This window comes from Mya arenaria, chromosome 17 (genome assembly GCF_026914265.1).
Source record: "Mya arenaria isolate MELC-2E11 chromosome 17, ASM2691426v1".
Classification (NCBI taxonomy): Eukaryota; Metazoa; Mollusca; class Bivalvia; order Myida; family Myidae; genus Mya; species Mya arenaria.
The window spans coordinates 21,637,550-21,656,351 of NC_069138.1; the positions used below are offsets into that span (position 1 = coordinate 21,637,550).

An 18,802-nucleotide genomic window follows, 5' to 3' on the forward strand; every position below is an offset into this window, starting at 1 on the left:
TTCCTTAAGTTAATTCATACCTTGATAAGATTTTACACTTACGTACTAACTTTATTGGGTATTGTTAAGAAGAGTGAGGTTGTGCACATGAACTACTTTAAACCTCCAATAAATTTACATTTTACTCTTTGGCGGTACCTACTTGATAAACACATCCATAGTATTTTGTGTATTTATCGTATATATAGTGTGATGTTTGTGGTGTTTTGTGTATTTATCGTATATATAGTGTGATGTTTGTGGTGTTTTGTGTTGTTGTTCCGTGTTTCTTGTTTGTGATTGTTTATGTTTGAACTTTCGACTGCTGTACTTGTTTTGGTAGCTTTTCATATAAATATCAATTCGAAAAACTAAATTATTGACATCTACATGGTCGGTCACAGGTTTTTATGCTTAATATCGGATACATGTTGGTGTTAAATGGTCGGTCATATTGGGAGTGTTTATGCTTAATATCGGTAACATTTTGGTTATTTCAATTCACTGAAATGACCAAGGTAATCCGGCTGGTCTGTCGAGGTAACGAAAATAACAATGATAGGCTATATCATTTTAACGCTAAAGTTAAAACAATTTTGCATTAATCTATCATTAGTAACGTTCTTAATTGTTTTTGCTTTTCAATGAATTTCACCGTATCTGAAATAATATCGTACTGAAGTGACCGCTATTGGCAAAACGCTTTATTACCATTGCCCCGAAGTAACTGGTATGTGTGGGGGGAGGGGTGTCATGGTATGTTAGTTTAGTTTAAACATATTTATTTTACAACGATTGTGAAACAAGTCATTACAACATTATATTAATCACTCTCGTTGGCCCGATTTTACGCGAGAGTGTGGTCTTGTCCGGCTTGGTGTCCAAGAACCAAACTCACATGCGCCCGAGCCAGGATTCGAACCCGGGTCGCCTAGGTGAGAAGCGAGTGCGCTAACCACTACGCTAACCGGACAACCAATGGTATGTTAGCTAATGCTTTTGTATACACTACAATTAAACACAAGAATCTCTGCCATTTATTCAAGTACGACTGCATAACATGGTAATATGTTTTTAATGTTCAACACATTTGCGATTTATTGACATTGTCCACAAACTTAACGGACATGACTCATACTTCATAAGGCTGTGACATTGTATAACGTGATCAACACAGTAATGACTTAGCGTTGGAGATTAAAAAGTCTGTGTACATATAACTTGTATTAATTCACTAGGTTGGACCGCTATTAGCTTCCTCGGAAAAAATAATATGAACTGTAAACTACGTGATTGCATTTTACTATTAATCTTTATAGTTAATTCAATAGTGTGCAGGCAAACAGAGCCCAGAGCATCTTGCCGGGTCATTGAATTAATAACGCCTTCTAAAACACCATGGCGCCGGATGTAACATCCTGTTTTATTTTGTGTGTTGATGCATCACAAATGTTTAAAAGGATATAACTGTGGTTACCCTCAATATGTTTTAGATTAAAAAAAATAACTGCCTTCATACATTTGTAATTAAAACCACTGACCACCAGATTGTTAGCTATTAGCGCTACTCACTTAGCTATCTTGTCAACCCTCAAAAGCTGCACTCTCACAGATATACCATTTTTACAACTTTTTATTTTTTGTCTTGGAGGAAGCAACTTTTTGCGTAAATATTTGCAAACCAATGATATAAGTTTGCTTACAAAAAATCAGATCGTAGATTTTCATATTTCCGTTCGAAAATTAATGTTTTATGGCCTAAACCGTTTCTGGAAAATGGATAAAACATATTTTTTTTAACTTAAATATGAAAATCTTCGATCTATTTTTTTTTGTCAGAAGTCTTATATAACTGGTTTCCATGGATTTTCGCAAAAAATTGCTCGTTCCAAGACAAAAATTTAAAAAAAATTGTCAAAACGTTCAATCTGTGAGAGTGCAGCTTTAAAGAAGCATATTTAACTGAAATTTAGTGTCCCTCAATAGGAAGAAGCAAGCTTCATTTATGCAAATTGCACAATAGTTTTATTTCAAGCAAACCAAGGCATGAAATGGTCTTAACCTGATGTACGTTACCTTGAACTGTATGGGTTGTAAAGCCTTTTCCACCAAAATATTCTTAGCCCGTAATGTTTGTATGTAATAACATGCTAAATTATGCTTAATTTGGTAAACATTAATATATTTCAAGCAAAACAAACAACATGCAATATACGTAACACAATGCACATTAAGTTAAAGAAATGTTGTTTTATTCCTGATTTGAAATAGCCTATGGTTTTTATGTTTAAGATGTTCTTAATTGTGTAGTTTATGCCTTTAAATAGTGTCTTATTGAGAACTTATCAAATCATGTTAACTAATGCCCTGTGTTCCAACAAACTTGCTATGATGTAGTGTAAAATTAATTTACTTTTTCATCAGCTTCAAAATAGATGTATTCATTTAATACCAAATATCTCACAGACAACACTCACTTTGTTGCATATAGCACCAATTTCTAAATGACAAAAACTGGAAAATGATAAGTTTTGATATGTTTTTTTAAGGAACATCATACTAAATAAATTCCCCTAAGGGAGGAACTGGGAATTTGTGGCCCACAGTTTATACATTTGTTTGCTTATAGATCGTTTGACATTTTTACCCGATATGGTCAGACCTTTCAAACGACGCAAGTCCACTTAGTTGCCAGACACCAGAACTATATGGTTTGCGTAAATGTAGAAGTTTTATTATTTGCCAAACATATACATCAATGCCCGTAAATGAATACTAGCATAACAATTATGTTCTTCAAAAATGTATTCGAATGGTCGGAACAATTATAGCACCTTTTTGTATTTTAACGGAATATATGATATAACCAGACTGGCCATTCTCAGACTTGTTTAGCATACTTTGTGATAACTGGATTACAAATGAGAAACAATTAATGGCATATTGACAAAACCCTAATACCTTTCTCGGAAATAAGAGTGTTTTTGTCTGCCTTCTGGTTTGAGATTGTATATTGGCCAGACACAAATAAATCACCATTGTGCCTTCGAGCAAAGGAAAGTGTTTGACAAAAAATGCAATTGACCTTCCACACAATATTTTGTCAACATTCCAACGGTTTAGACGGGCATGTATGGAACCAAAATGAAAGAATTGAAATGGAAGTCGATCTGGTTTAGCTTGATATCGTTTTGCGGGAATTATATTGACCACAAAGCTGTTATATTTCACCATATTCGCTTTCTTGGCAAATATGAAATATCAGTGACATTGACTTCGGGGAGCAGTCTAGTTGCATTGCAGTGACAGTTTTCCACAACACTATAGATTAACTGCCTTAATACAAAATGATTTAATGCTATGAAACGTGCCTCGTTGGCTCCCAGTAGTGATACATTTACAATTATAGAAAATACACCTTGAACTCTAATTTCCCCAGCCAGATTACGTTTTCTAATCTTGAAGAGTACATGTCGTCGTATGATGACAATTGAGATTCAATAATCGTGTGAATCGAAAGCTGGTTTGATATTAAACAATTGTCAAATATGACTACAGTTTCTAAAATGACTAATTGTCATACTTCTCGCCAATTCATAAAAAAATGCCTGTACTCTATTAATTGAACATTGCTACCTCTTAATTTGAACTCATTTTCGGTGTTACTAGTAATACGCATGAGGTCATTGAGTCTGTTTACTGGGTGTGTTTATATGAATATCATAGTACATGTATATTTTTTCAAATAAGGAACAACACATAAGAGCATAATAATATTTTTTATGTTTTTGCGGCCCGTAACGCAAAATCCGATCAAATTTCACGCGCACAATCCGGTAACGAGGCTCGCCAAGCTTCCGTCAAGCGTGTCCGAGGGTGGGATTTTCACATTATTTATATTTTATCTTGGACGCACTTAATCATCACTATGTTTGAAATTGACGTAGAACAAGTATTTTTATACTTTTCAATAAAGAATGCGTGTGACGTTGTTTACTGACGCCATGACGTGTAATTATTTGAGATCAAGGGTGTCGTCAAAACGTTCCTCTTAAAATTGCCTATTTGATGCTTATATATTTTAATTGTGGTATTGATTTTTATGTATAAATATATATTCGATCGCGCTCTATTGAAACATTAAATTTAACTTGGGATGTCAGATCGAACTTTCCATTACGCCCAATTTCAGCGGAAATACTTATCTGATGTGCAAGATATATGTATCATAGTATATAACTAAATAGGACGTAAGTGGCTAATATAAAGCCATAATTGCCTTTTGTATATTAGCATACAGGAAAACCTCTGCAATGCTTTTTCGATTACTTATCTTTATTGTCTACGTCTCGTTAAGTGGTGAGCTATTGCTTCACTGACCGTTACAAGGCTGTATATTCAATTGGTATGTGCCTTTTGTCTTCAGACGTTGATTTTTCTCGTTTGATGTCGTTTTGCTTTGCATCATGATTCCGCCTTAAATCAAGTTATTTGTAAACTTTTAGACAAAAGGTCTAATTTAGTCAATTTCTTGCAATGTATGGTGATGTATGGCAATGTATGGTGATGTATGGCAATGCATGGTGATGTATGGCAATGCAAGGTGATGTATGGCAATGTATGGTGATGTATGGTGATGTATGGCAATGTATGGGGATGTATGGCAATGCATGGTGATGTATGGCAATGTATGGGGATGTATGGCAATGCATGGTGATGTATGGCAATGTATGGTGATGTATGGCAATGTATGGTGATGTATGGCAATGCATGGTGATGTATGGCAATGCATGGTGATGTATGGCAATGTATGGTGATGTATGGCAATGTATGGTGATGTATGGCAATGCAAGGTGATGTATGGCAATATATGGTGATGTATGGCTATGTATGGTGATGTATGGCAATGTATGGTGATGTATGGCAATGTATGGCAATGTATGGTGATGTATGGCAATGTATGGTGATGTATAGCAATGTATGGTGATGTATGGCAATGTATGGTGATGTATGGCAATGCATGGTGATGTATGGCAATGTATGGTGATGTATGGCAATGTATGGTGATGTATGGCAATATATGGTGATGTATGGCAATGCATGGTGATGTATGGCAATGTATGGCAATGCATGGCAATGCATGGTGATGTATGGCAATGTATGGTGATGTATGGCAATGTATGGTGATGTATGGTGATGTATGGTAATGTATGGTGATGTATGGTGACGTATGACAATGTATGGTGATGTATGGCAATGCATGGTGATGTATGGCAATGTATGGTGATGTATGGCAATGTATGGTGATGTATGGCAATGTATGGTGATGTATGGCAATGTATGGTGATGTATGGCAATGTATGGTGATGTATGGCAATGTATGGTGATGTATGGTGATGTATGGCAATGTATGGTGATGTATGGCAATGTATGGTGATGTATGGCAATGTATGGTGATGTATGGCAATGTATGGTGATGTATGGCAATGTATGGTGATGTATGGCAATGTATGGTGATGTATGGCAATGTATGGTGATGTATGGCAATGAATGGTGATGTATGGCAATGTATGGTGATGTATGGCAATGTGTGGGGATGTATGGCAATGCATGGTGATGTATGGCAATGCATTGTGATGTATGGCAATGTATGGTGATGTATGGCAATGAATGGTGATGTATGGCAATGTATGGTGATGTATGGCAATGTATGGTGATGTATGGCAATGCATGGTGATGTATGGCAATGTATGGTGATGTATGGCAATGTATGGTGATGTATGGCAATGTATGGTGATGTATGGCAATGCATGGTGATGTATGGCAATGTATGGCAATGCATGGCAATGCATGGTGATGTATGGCAATGTATGGTGATATATGGCAATGTATGGTGATGTATGGTGATGTATGGTAATGTATGGTGATGTATGGTGATGTATGACAATGTATGGTGATGTATGGCAATGTATGTTGATGTATGGCAATGTATGGTGATGTATGGCAATGCATGGTGATTTATGGTGATGTATGGCAATGTATGGCAATGTATGGTGATGTATGGCAATGTATGGTGATGTATGGCAATGTATGGTGATGTTTGGCAATGTATGGTGATGTATGGCAATGTATGATGATGTATGTCAATGAATGGTGATGTATGGCAATGTATGGGGATGTATGGCAATGCATGGTGATGTATGGCAATGCATGGTGATGTATGGCAATGTATGGTGATGTATGGCAATGTATGGCAATGTATGGTGATGTATGGCAATGCATGGTGATGTATGGCAATGTATGGTGATGTATGGCAATGCATGGTGATGTATGGCAATGTATGGCAATGTATGGTGATGTTAGGCAATGTATGGTGATGTATGGCAATGTATGGTGATGTATGTATGGCAATGTATGGTGATGTATGGCAATGCATGGTGATGTATGGCAATGCATGGTGATGTATGGCAATGTATGGTGATGTATGGCAATGTATGGTGATGTATGGCAATGCATGGTGATGTATGGCAATGTATGGTGATGTATGGCAATGTATGGTGATGTATGGCAATATATGGTGATGTATGGCAATGCATGGTGATGTATGGCAATGTATGGCAATGCATGGCAATGCATGGTGATGTATGGCAATGTATGGTGATGTATGGCAATGTATGGTGATGTATGGTGATGTATGGTAATGTATGGTGATGTATGGTGATGTATGACAATGTATGGTGATGTATGGCAATGCATGGTGATGTATGGCAATGTATGGTGATGTATGGCAATGTATGGTGATGTATGGCAATGTATGGTGATGTATGGCAATGTATGGTGATGTATGGCAATGCATGGTGATGTATGGCAATGTATGGTGATGTATGGTGATGTATGGCAATGTATGGTGATGTATGGCAATGTATGGTGATGTATGGCAATGTATGGTGATGTATGGCAATGTATGGTGATGTATGGCAATGTATGGTGATGTATGGCAATGTATGGTGATGTATGGCAATGTATGGTGATGTATGGCAATGAATGGTGATGTATGGCAATGTATGGTGATGTATGGCAATGTGTGGGGATGTATGGCAATGCATGGTGATGTATGGCAATGCATTGTGATGTATGGCAATGTATGGTGATGTATGGCAATGAATGGTGATGTATGGCAATGTATGGTGATGTATGGCAATGTATGGTGATGTATGGCAATGCATGGTGATGTATGGCAATGTATGGTGATGTATGGCAATGTATGGTGATGTATGGCAATGTATGGTGATGTATGGCAATGCATGGTGATGTATGGCAATGTATGGCAATGCATGGCAATGCATGGTGATGTATGGCAATGTATGGTGATGTATGGTGATGTATGGTGATGTATGGTAATGTATGGTGATGTATGGTGATGTATGACAATGTGTGGTGATGTATGGCAATGTATGGTGATGTTTGGCAATGTATGGTGATGTATGGCAATGTATGGTGATGTATGGCAATGTATGGTGATGTATGTCAATGAATGGTGATGTATGGCAATGTATGGGGATGTATGGCAATGCATGGTGATGTATGGCAATGTATGGTGATGTATGACAATGTATGGCAATGTATGGTGATGTATGGCAATGCATGGTGATGTATGGCAATGTATGGTGATGTATGTATGGCAATGTATGGTGATGTATGGCAATGTATTGTGATGTATGGCAATGTATGGTGATGTATGTCAATGTATGGTGATGTATGTATGGCAATGTATGGTGATGTATGGCAATGTATGGTGATGTATGTATGGCAATGTATGGTGATGTATGGCAATGTATGGTGATGTATGGCAATGTATGGTGATGTATGGCAATGTATGGTGATGTATGGCAATGTATGGTGATGTATGGCAATGTATGGTGATGTATGGCAATGAATGGTGATGTATGGCAATGTATGGTGATGTATGGCAATGTATGGGGATGTATGGCAATGCATGGTGATGTATGGCAATGTATGGTGATGTATGGCAATATATGGTGATGTATGGCTATGTATGGTGATGTATGGCAATGTATGGTGATGTATGGCAATGTATGGTGATGTATGGCAATGCATGGTGATGTATGGCAATGTATGGTGATGTATGGCAATGTATGGTGATGTATGGCAATGCATGGTAATGTATGGCAATGGATGGTAATCCATCATGTGATTATTAAAGTAAAGGTTTAATATGAATCATCGTTTGTTAATATTTTACAGTTTGGTATAAACACACATGTATATTACTTGAGTGTATGACAATTCTCTTTGTTTGATTAAGACAAGTTCATAAACAATAGTGATTCAAACTCTGCCCTTAACTAAACGGTGATTATTTCAATGTTATCGAATCTAATTTAATTCAAACAACTTGTACACGCACCTTGATACAACGCGATGCAATCTAAGATTCATTTTATGGCAATCTACCCGGACTGATAGTTATTTAGGAATGATTGTTCATCGTCTGAGTAACGATTGGAAATCAATATTTTACTCACGTCATGAATCCAGCTACTATTGAATAACAAATTATCTTGTGTCAATGGAGACTTTCTTCCATCAAACTATTAGAATGGTGACATTCATGTACATGCAAGTCACCGATCCTCTCAATTTCAAATATATCACTTTTAAATGTCAATATTATATCCTATGTTCATACTGAATTCACGTGATTTTCGGGTGCATTTCAGAATGGTCCCGAAGATGGCCATTACACGAATTTAAAGGGACTTGCCCATTACTTTTTTGTATAAATCATTTTTGTATGACGAATAAAGTAGGGCAAATAATTAGGGGTGTAATATCAAAAACTTGAACCCTTCAGTAAATCTTGATGTTAACTTGAATATCGTCTTTAAAGACGACATTTTTCATTAGCTTTTAAAATGGCTTTGCTGTAGCGAGATTGGTTGATTTACATTATTATGTGATGTAATCAATGTATTGTTAGAAGGATAAGTCCTCGTGGCGTGGTGGTGTAGGCGTCGGTTTCTATTTTTTCTTGACTATACCGGCATTGGATTGAACCCCACTAAAACCAAAATACTTCAAATAAGCGTTTTTGATGTTTTATCGGGGAAACATATTTTGATCCAAAACATGAGCAAGTCCCTTTAAAGACACGTGAACGCTATGAGTAAAACCTTTCTCGAGGGTACATATAGCTCAACATTTGGTAGTCAATTTTGGAAAATATCAATCAAAATTCATTCGTTTTTAAAACTTTGTTTTTTGTTTGAAGTAATACTGGTTGAAGGGATCCAAAGAATAACCCATTGATAAGAACTGTTACCGAAGAACGGACCCGACTTTTTCCATTTGTTTCAAAATAACAGTTCCTTTCACTCGGATTCAGGAAAACCCAAAACCACAATTCGATTGTTTCCATCATTTTAGCTTAATCTAATTAAGTTAATGGAAATATGCAATAAGCTACACACAATAAGAAAATATGATGAAAATAGATATCTTGAAACTCGTTCACATGACCTTTAAATTGTGTTCTCGGGTGAGTTCCACTTAATTTTGATTCAAGCAATCAAGTTTTAAGTTCAATCAATTATAGTATCTAATGGACAATTCATAAGCCTGTCTGTCCATTGAAATATATAATCTGCTTTGTAATCCCTTAGCTTTACGTTTAGATAATTATAGTTCATGCGTTAAAACTTGATGAAATTACCCTGGACTGCGGTCGCTTTGCGCTCCCAAATTATAACATTGAAGCTAATTATGAACTATTATCTAAGTATTCGACGTACACCATTCATATTTATTGCCAATCAGACTAAAAGAAAATATGATATAATTTGATCACGGGTAATGTTTGCCTATTTCAAATATGTATAGTGTGTTATATTTCTTTGAATAAACTTTCTTTTATTATTTCATCGTGTTATCTATTAGCGTTTAATCGCATTTTGTAAAACAACCCCGATAATTCGTTTTATGAGACAACACCATTTATAATATAGGTAAACAGAAACACGATATCACTTAGCATGTAGTAGACATTTAACAAAAATAATCTAAATCGAGAAACTCCAGCGTGTTTATTTAACAACCCTATTCATCCAAACAAAAATACAACCGTGATTAGATAAATGTCGTCAAAAATGCATTGGGCTTAGTTATGGCACTTGAGTCATCTGTGAAACATCCAGGCCATCACTCATTTGATTAACCGCATATCATAGGTTTTGTATTGATACATGCTACTGTACACGTGTTGTCAAGGACATGGTTCGTTGAACTTTTCAGCGTCCTGATCCTGTCATCTGAGGCAAGTCATGCTTTTCAGAATTCCTTTACCAGTTTTCTCACCACTACCTGTCGCGCTACGAGGCGCCCACACGCCTGTCACGTTATGACGTTAAAAACTTAATGGCGCTGGCTGTTTGATGTATCTGGGCAAAACAAGGATGTTGTGCGACTTATTGATATTGATGTCGTTGTTTGGTGGAATTCTATACCCTATTTAACAGAACTGTTACAGATAGTGTCCATTTAATAATATGGTACATACTATTTGTTTAATATTTAGTTTATTGACCATTTTAAAAGGCTTTTATTTTTCAAATGCTTGCAACACTGTCCTCAGTAGAACAGACATGTTTTCATAAGAAATAAATATGTAATGCTGTGAAATTATATATAATTCAAAAGTTGAAGAGTGAAAACAGACACAGCAATACATGTGAATGAAATTTTATAGTTTAATAATATAGTGGGTTTTTTTAAACAGAAAATTTCAAAAACGATGAAATTGAATAAAATTGCTTTTATTCAATTATGGCTTCCATACCAATCATCTCTTTGTTAAACGTATATAAGACCTCGACGGTTTTGCCAAAAATGTCCGTGTCGCGTTGGATGTTGTTTTCTATTTCTGTTTAAGTGTACGTTGTTCACAAGCAGGCATAGTTATCCGACGCTTTCAGACAAAACCGACTACAGAAGCTTTACTGTCCACCGGATATGTCAAGCCGTACCGATTTCACACGTGTTATTATCCACCGGATATGTCAGACCGTTCCGACTTCGCACGTGTTATTGTCCATCGGATATATCGGACCGTACCGACTTCACACGTGTTATTGTCCACACGTGTTATTGTCCACCGTACCGACTTCACACGTGCTATTGTTCACCGGATATGAGGACATTTCAGACTGTACCGATTAAATATGTGTTTTTGTTCGCCGGTAATTTCAAATCGTAACGACTGTACGCGTGTTTTTGTTCGCGGGGCATTTCAGTTTGTAACGACTGTACATGTGTTTTAGTTCGCCGGACATTTCAGACCGTACAGATTACTTATGTGTTTTAGGTCGCCGGACATTTCAGACCGTACAGATTACTTATGTGTTTTTGTTCGCGGGGCATTTCAGTTTGTAACGACTGCACATGTGTTTTAGTTCGCCGGACATTTCAGACCGTACAGATTACTTATGTGTTTTTGTTCGCCGGACATTTCAGACTAAACCGACTGCACGAGTGTTTTTGTTCGCGGTACATATAAGAATGTAGCGACTGCACGCGCTTTATTTTTTTCGCGGTACATATCACAGCACGCGCTTTATTTTTCGCGGGACATTTCAGACCTTACCGACTGCACACGTGTTATGGTTTGCGGGACATATCAGACTGTAGCGACTGCACGCGCTTTATGGTTCGCGGGACATATCAGACTGTAGCGACTGCACGCGCTTTATGGTTTGCGGGACATATCAGACTGTAGCGACTGCACGCGCTTTATGGTTTGCGGGACATATCAGACTGTAGCGACTGCACGCGCTTTATGGTTCACGGGACATATCAGACTGTAGCGACTGCACGCGCTTTATGGTTCACGGGACATATCAGACTGTAGCGACTGCACGCGCTTTATGGTTCGCGGGACATATCAGACTGTAGCGACTGCACGCGCTTTATGGTTTGCGGGACATATCAGACTGTAGCGACTGCACGCGCTTTATGGTTTGCGGGACATATCAGACTGTAGCGACTGCACGCGCTCTATTGTTCGCCGGATATACATTATATGGTTAGCACCCACATGAAATCAGTACGGAACTACGAAATATTTGTTTTCTTTTGAATGGAGCATATACTTGTGTTTGTTGTCCACTTAGAATTTGTCTCTGTGTATAGTTAAAAAAACCAACGTACCTTATATTTGCTGACTTCGAACGTGCTCCATCCGTATAAACACAATAATGTAAAAATAAGTGGGTTTTTTCGGTTGCACGCCTTTCGAAAGATTCTTGGCCATAGTTCATACCAGGGTTCGTTTTCATAAAACATTTTAAATCATTTCTTAGCTCAAAAGTCAAAATGTGTGTAACATAAAAACATGAATATAAAATACAATTCATGAAAATGAATTATTTTAGGCAATTTAAAGTTATTATATCATATGGGTAGTGAGATACTTAACGCGGGGAACTGATTTAAGTAAAGAAATTACTTAAGGTGTTTTATGAATACCGGCCGAGTGTTTTTGTTAATAGACAGAGTACAGTTTTGGTTGGAAATTTATCTTCGACAGTTTTATATCCGTACGAATCATGTCAGCTTACTTGGTATGAAGATTGAATTGTCCATCTCACTATCCCCGTCCATGAAAAGTAACAGTTGTGCGGTAATTGGATTTCAAATGAGAAACAATTAATGACATATTGACAATAGCCTAATACCTTTTTCGGATATAAAAGTACTTATGCCCTTTTCCCGGTTTTTTGAGATTGGATACTGGCCAGACAAAATAAATAACGAGTTTAGCTTAAAGCAAGCAAAGGAAGCGACTGACACCCCCACGCCCCCTTGAAAGTTGAGATGGACATAATTATTTTGTGAACTTTGAAATTTTGGCCAAGGATTGCGGCATTAAATTATAAACAAATCTGAAGTAATTCACACGTTTAGAAGCAGAAAATAGAAAAGTATTTTATAGGCTAAGAACTATTTTCATATCTGTTGGTAAAAAGGTTATTTAGAAATTAACATCTCTTGCTTGTTTGTAAACATCAGTAATAACCCGTGGTGTCCCATGTGAAAACCCCTCGCAGGTCACCCTGCAAATGTGAGTATTATTCATGAAACAGGAAGTATAGAGGCACAAGATTCAATGCCTAGCAGACAATTTACTAGAAACACACAGTGTGTACGACTGCCTTCGAGCACATGAGCGGTTTCCACAACGCAATACATTATCGGTGCAGAAGTAAACAAGTGGTATGATGACTTTCAAATTTGGAAACAAAACAACATTTTTATTCATTGCATAACAAAATAAAATGAAAAGTTGGGTCGTTCGAACTATCGGATCATTCGAGGTTTAAGCTCGGACCCCGGCGTCCCCGGGCGATCGCGGTTTAACATTTTTAATGGTCAGGTTGACTGGACAAGTTAACCAAGTATTTTGGTACACAATCGCAAACTTAATACTTTTAATGCCAAAGTCTATCTTTATATATGTTTTGAGTTTATTATTGACATTGATTAGATAGACAGAGTACCGTTATTCTTTCTGGTAACATGAAGCTGGTATGAAGATTAAGGGTCCGTGGAAGAACATATTAGTGATGAAATATATCTAGAACGTGCAAACAAACATGTTTAGAATTTTGGAAAACTTAAATCCTTTTTTCTCGAGGTACTCTTTCTTGCATAAGTAAAACAGGTATCCTTTGCTACTGCTACATGATTTTCTGTGTTAAGAAGTTGGGCGATTTTAGTCGAAAGAATATATGATCCCAGTTTTGTTAGAATTCCGTTTGAGTCCAAGCGCAAACTTGCTTCGAACGTCAATGTTATTTCAACTTTAAATATATTTCTATCTTTTAATTCTTTTGACTTAGCCGATGGTCGTCATTTTGTTTAGAGAATAAAAGAGTACACTTTCTCTACATGGAAGGGGCATTTGTTTCACCATGAGTTATAGAACATGCACACTAATTTTGTCAATTTTAAGTGCTAGTAGTCTTTTGTCTCTGTTTTAATACTTTCATGTTTCAACTTTTACACCATGTTAATGATGCGATCCACTTTGATCATGAATAATATAATTGTCATCTGGTATCAAGGGTTTTAGCCTTTTATGCAACTGTAATTATACATGTAGTTGGTTCAATGTTGCATATTTGGGCGATTACCCGACCTTGTGTTGCTATGGAATCTGTCTTGGACGGTCCCTATATTAGGTATATCCAATTTCGAGCAACTAAGATAATGTGCTTACAAATTATTATAAATTTCATGCATTGACCACCGAAGCATTGACAATATAATGCCAAAACAGCGAACTATTTTCTTTTAGGCAATTAACTACAATTACAATTGTCTTCTAAAGCATAATAAAGATACTTTGTAAATACAAATTAAGGTAGACGACAATGATCGTGAGTTAAATGTAATATGTATACCCGTCCTTAAGCCCCCCCCCCCCCCTCCCCGAGAATAAATAAATAAATGAATATAAAAATTAATAAAATAATTGATTACTAAATCGTCCAACTTAACATTGTGTTTCAGTGAGGGTGATGAAAAATAAACTATTTAGGAAAAGAAATTGTTACAACTATCTGTGTGAAGTACCCCCCAAACCCTCTGCCAACAGTTTAAACCAAAATAATTTTCGGATCTGAGAGAGGGTCGCAAGTCAAATGTTCCGCACCTAAGTTACGCCCCCACCCCCACCTCTAACTTCAAGTCCTGAATCTACCCCTGCATAGTGTGACTGTCCAGGATTTTAGGACAGCGTGTGTTTTGTTATTTCAGAAATGCAACCTGAAAATCAGAAATTCCAATAAACTGTTCGAAATATAAATACGTGGTTAAGTTGGATGTAAACTGTTTGTTTTTCTTGTCTAGTAAGGGAACCATTATTGTTTGTAGTAATTGTGTCACTTCTGTTTCATCTAAAGTAATGGAGCATACACATTGACAGACTAATATTGACACTTATAACGCAAGTCGAGAAGTATACCATTGTATTGTGTCTTTGGTTTGGTAAGTTGTATTCCATGTTGCGTACATAAAGTCGTAGTTTGAATGATATAGATAATTGTGTCTTTTTCTTTAAAGTTTATATATTTTCACGCATGCTTTCTGGAACAAATATCGTTTGGATGCACAAAATAAAAGTAATATAGTGTGAGAGGGGTCTAGTAAGTATGAGAGTGCTATAGTTGCAAAGGTGTCCGCCTCTCATCCAAGAAGTTCAGGGTTTAAGCACTGCCAGGGTTATTTTTCTCATGACCTCTCAAAAGGATGATATTCGTTATTATACGTAAGAAACTATAAGCTCACAGCCTTCGTCACAAACGAAATAAAAGACATGGTTATTATTAAAAACTGAAGTAAAGGTACAAGCATAAAATGGCCCCCACGGCTGAGTACCGACATTCGGAACTCCTCGGCCATTTTTTTCAAAAACAACCTCGGATGTATTTGGACGGTTTACATACTCAAAAAGTGGTACGTTTAAGTCCTCTGCAAGTAGATCGCGTAATAATTTTATTTAGCAGTTAAACTTTGTGACTAAACTCTTGGGATTCTTAATTATGTTTGCAATAATAATAATTCAATGGCAATCAATTTAAACTTAGATCAATAAATACAACTCTAAAACACTACAATTAATTAATGATATAATTCAAAATTTTACGAACTACTTCAACTGATGTACCGGCATACATCCGAGGTTGTTTCCGATAAAATGGCCGAGGAGCTCCGAATGGAGTACCGATTGGAAATCGATAGTATACGCACGTCCGTATTACACCTACCATTGATGAAAACTCATTTTGATTAATAATTTCTTGACATTGTTGTATTGAACCAATCCTCTAGAGATAATGGAGATTTTCCTTAATCAAACAAATAATGTTTCAACTCTTTCGCCAAGTCATACGATGAAGCACTCGACTAGAAGCATTGACATTTGACAATGTGCCCTCATCCTGATTATTGAGTAATCAAATTTCACTGAGTGCGCAATGATTGAAACTTCTTTTAATCGTGTATATTGAATTAAATAATCATTTTAAAGAAAAAAAACTGGTATTGTTTCATTAATCCAGTTAAAAATCGGTCAGTATGGTTACAATATGGTCGTATGCAAAGCGCTAAAAGTAAACAAAAATAGTAGTAAATAATAGCAGTTGTATTGTTTACTAAATATTCAATTATAGAAGTTAATTGGGATTTATATTTGTAACATGAAATTGGTGCAGTAAGATTTATTTTCCTGTTTTGTTTTGTAGTTTATGTTAAAAAAGTATAATTAGTATGCTTTTAGTCGAAAAAGATCCCATCTTACTAAAATTTAGTATTTTTTAAATGTTGTTTTCAAGTAAATAATCAGTCTGTATTAATTTTCATAGGATTGTCTGGTGGCTTTGCAATTCTCATTTGAACATTATTGAGTAACTATTATTTAACTCGCTATTGTGTCGTCTGCAATCTTGACAACACGATGATGCTGGCTAATCTACCTTAAAGGGACTCGCGCATGTTCTTGGACCAAAAAAAAATCCTGTCAATGTATTTGAAACCCCTTAATTGATCCCGTTTGTAACGGTAGGTGTGGTTTATTGACAATAGTTGAGCAAATATCAAAATTTGCTAAAGGGTTCCATCTGTGAGAATCTAAGTTTTAACACTTCTAATGTATTGCATTTCTTTAAAATAGTATTTTTCGTAAAACGCGCATTTAATAAAGTATGGACGAGTCCCTTTAAATGTTTAGGCAAATTCTGGCTACTGTTACTTATGGCTGAGTTTGCAGTCCTTTCGGGCAGTATCATCAGACATTTCTTTGCTTTTATAAGACACTGGTCAGAGGGATGCAAACATAAACATGAATGAGACCGTTAGAATGCAGACATATAATTAATAATTACTATGACATTGACCCTGATTTTAGGCATCCTAAAGATAATTACATCCTGAGCTGAAATCGAAATTATGTGATTCAGTTTCTTTTTTTATATCTAAAACTTATTAAACATCACCGTGCACATTAAAAAAGTCACCATTGAATTTATTTGGAGGAAAATACTCCATAAGGTGCAACAAAGAAGAATTTAGGGATGAAAACTGTCATTAAGATTATAAAAAAAACTAAGTTTGCAAGTAAACCGGATTTGCAAACTTATATCGGATGCTGTAAATGATGAAAATTCATAACACCCAAATGAAGAATGCCATGTAACTTGCTTTTATTGGTTCCCTCGATGCAGTGTCAGGCTTATAAAAATATCAATATCAGTTAACTAACAAAGCTTATAGGGCACTGCTCCCGATTAACATTTTTAATGGCAAGTTTCCCGTATCTAACGTGTTCAATGAACACATCTGAAGTTATAAGTTAGTGTCTACTTATTCAGCCATGAGTTTCAATGTATATTTAAAATGAAGTTTTAGTTGATGAATTACAAATTAAAAGAACTAAAAATAAAATTATCCGTGTTGAGCCATTTGTATGAAACAGCTGGCCACAGGTAACCTTTCAGTTGCACGTTTATGCTTTTTTAACTGATTAGTAGTAATTACAGTTTATAGTAATTATTCGGTAAATATTGAGCAATCAATACTCTCTTTGGCTAATTTAGATCAAACTTAAGAACTAACCACATTAATATAAATGGCTGCTGCATTTCTCCATACTGTCATGGAATATTAATGCTTGTCTAGTAATAAATTGAATGATATTGATTTTATTGACAAAATTTGTGAACATGATATAATATTTCTCTTTGAATCGTGGGGGAACAAAAACTCGAAGTTTGAGTTAAATGGTTATAAATGTTACAATTTGTTTAGGAAATTTAAAAATCGCCGAGCAAAAAGAAATAGCGGGGGAGTTGTTGTTTATATTCGAAATAACATATCGAAGGGCGTTACTATCGTTAAAATCATTTCGATACAGTCGTTTGGTTAAAAATAAGTAAATCGTATTTTAATTTCGATTCAGATATTTTTCTAGCGGGTGTACATATATATGGGTCGAAGGATCACCAGCATATAATTTCATAAATGAAGATATGTTTGATCTTGTACAAAATGATATAAAATGAAGTATTTTTCAATTACTTGGTAAAATTATGTTAATTGGCGATTGGAATTCTAGGGTAGGAAACGGGGACATAAGGGATTATATTGAGTGCGATAGAACCGTTCATAGTATTGATAATGACGAGTATTTCCATTGAGCGCCGTTCACAAGATAATACTTGTAACGGTCATGGGATCAAACTGTTAGATTTATGCAAAGCATGCTCGATGCGTATTGCCAACGGTAGAATAGGCCACGATTTTAATATTTGGAATTTTACATATGTATGTTCTACAGGCGCTAGTGTCATTGACTATTTAGTGTTAAATGAAAATGATCTCAACCTAGCCCGGAATTTTACAATTGGTTCTTTCAACGAATGGTCTGATCACGCCCCAATCTATTTTAGTATACCTTTAAGGGATAGTTTAGTACATAGCCCCCAGAAATCTGTTAAATCAAGATTCGTTGGAATAATGAGCTTTGTGAAAATTTTCGGCGCAATATTATTGCGAAATTGTCAACTTTTAATTCGATTACTATTGCTGCGTCTTTAAATAGTCAGGATGATGTTAATGGTTGTATATCGAAATTTACCGATGTCATTAACTCAGTAGCAGAGCCCTTGTTCTCCAAAACTACTGTTATAACTGATAAGCCTTATGTTGACCGAGGTATTTGTAAAAAGGCTGATTGGTTCGATGAAGAATG

The 18,802-nt window shown here is 36.0% G+C and overlaps 1 protein-coding gene across 2 annotated transcripts in view; it reads left to right on the forward strand.

Annotated features, from left to right (window-relative positions):
- Positions 1-18,802, forward strand: part of LOC128224808 (uncharacterized) — a 57,120-nt gene that overhangs the window by 14,303 nt on the left and 24,015 nt on the right. The gene's annotated exons all lie outside the window — the stretch shown is intronic.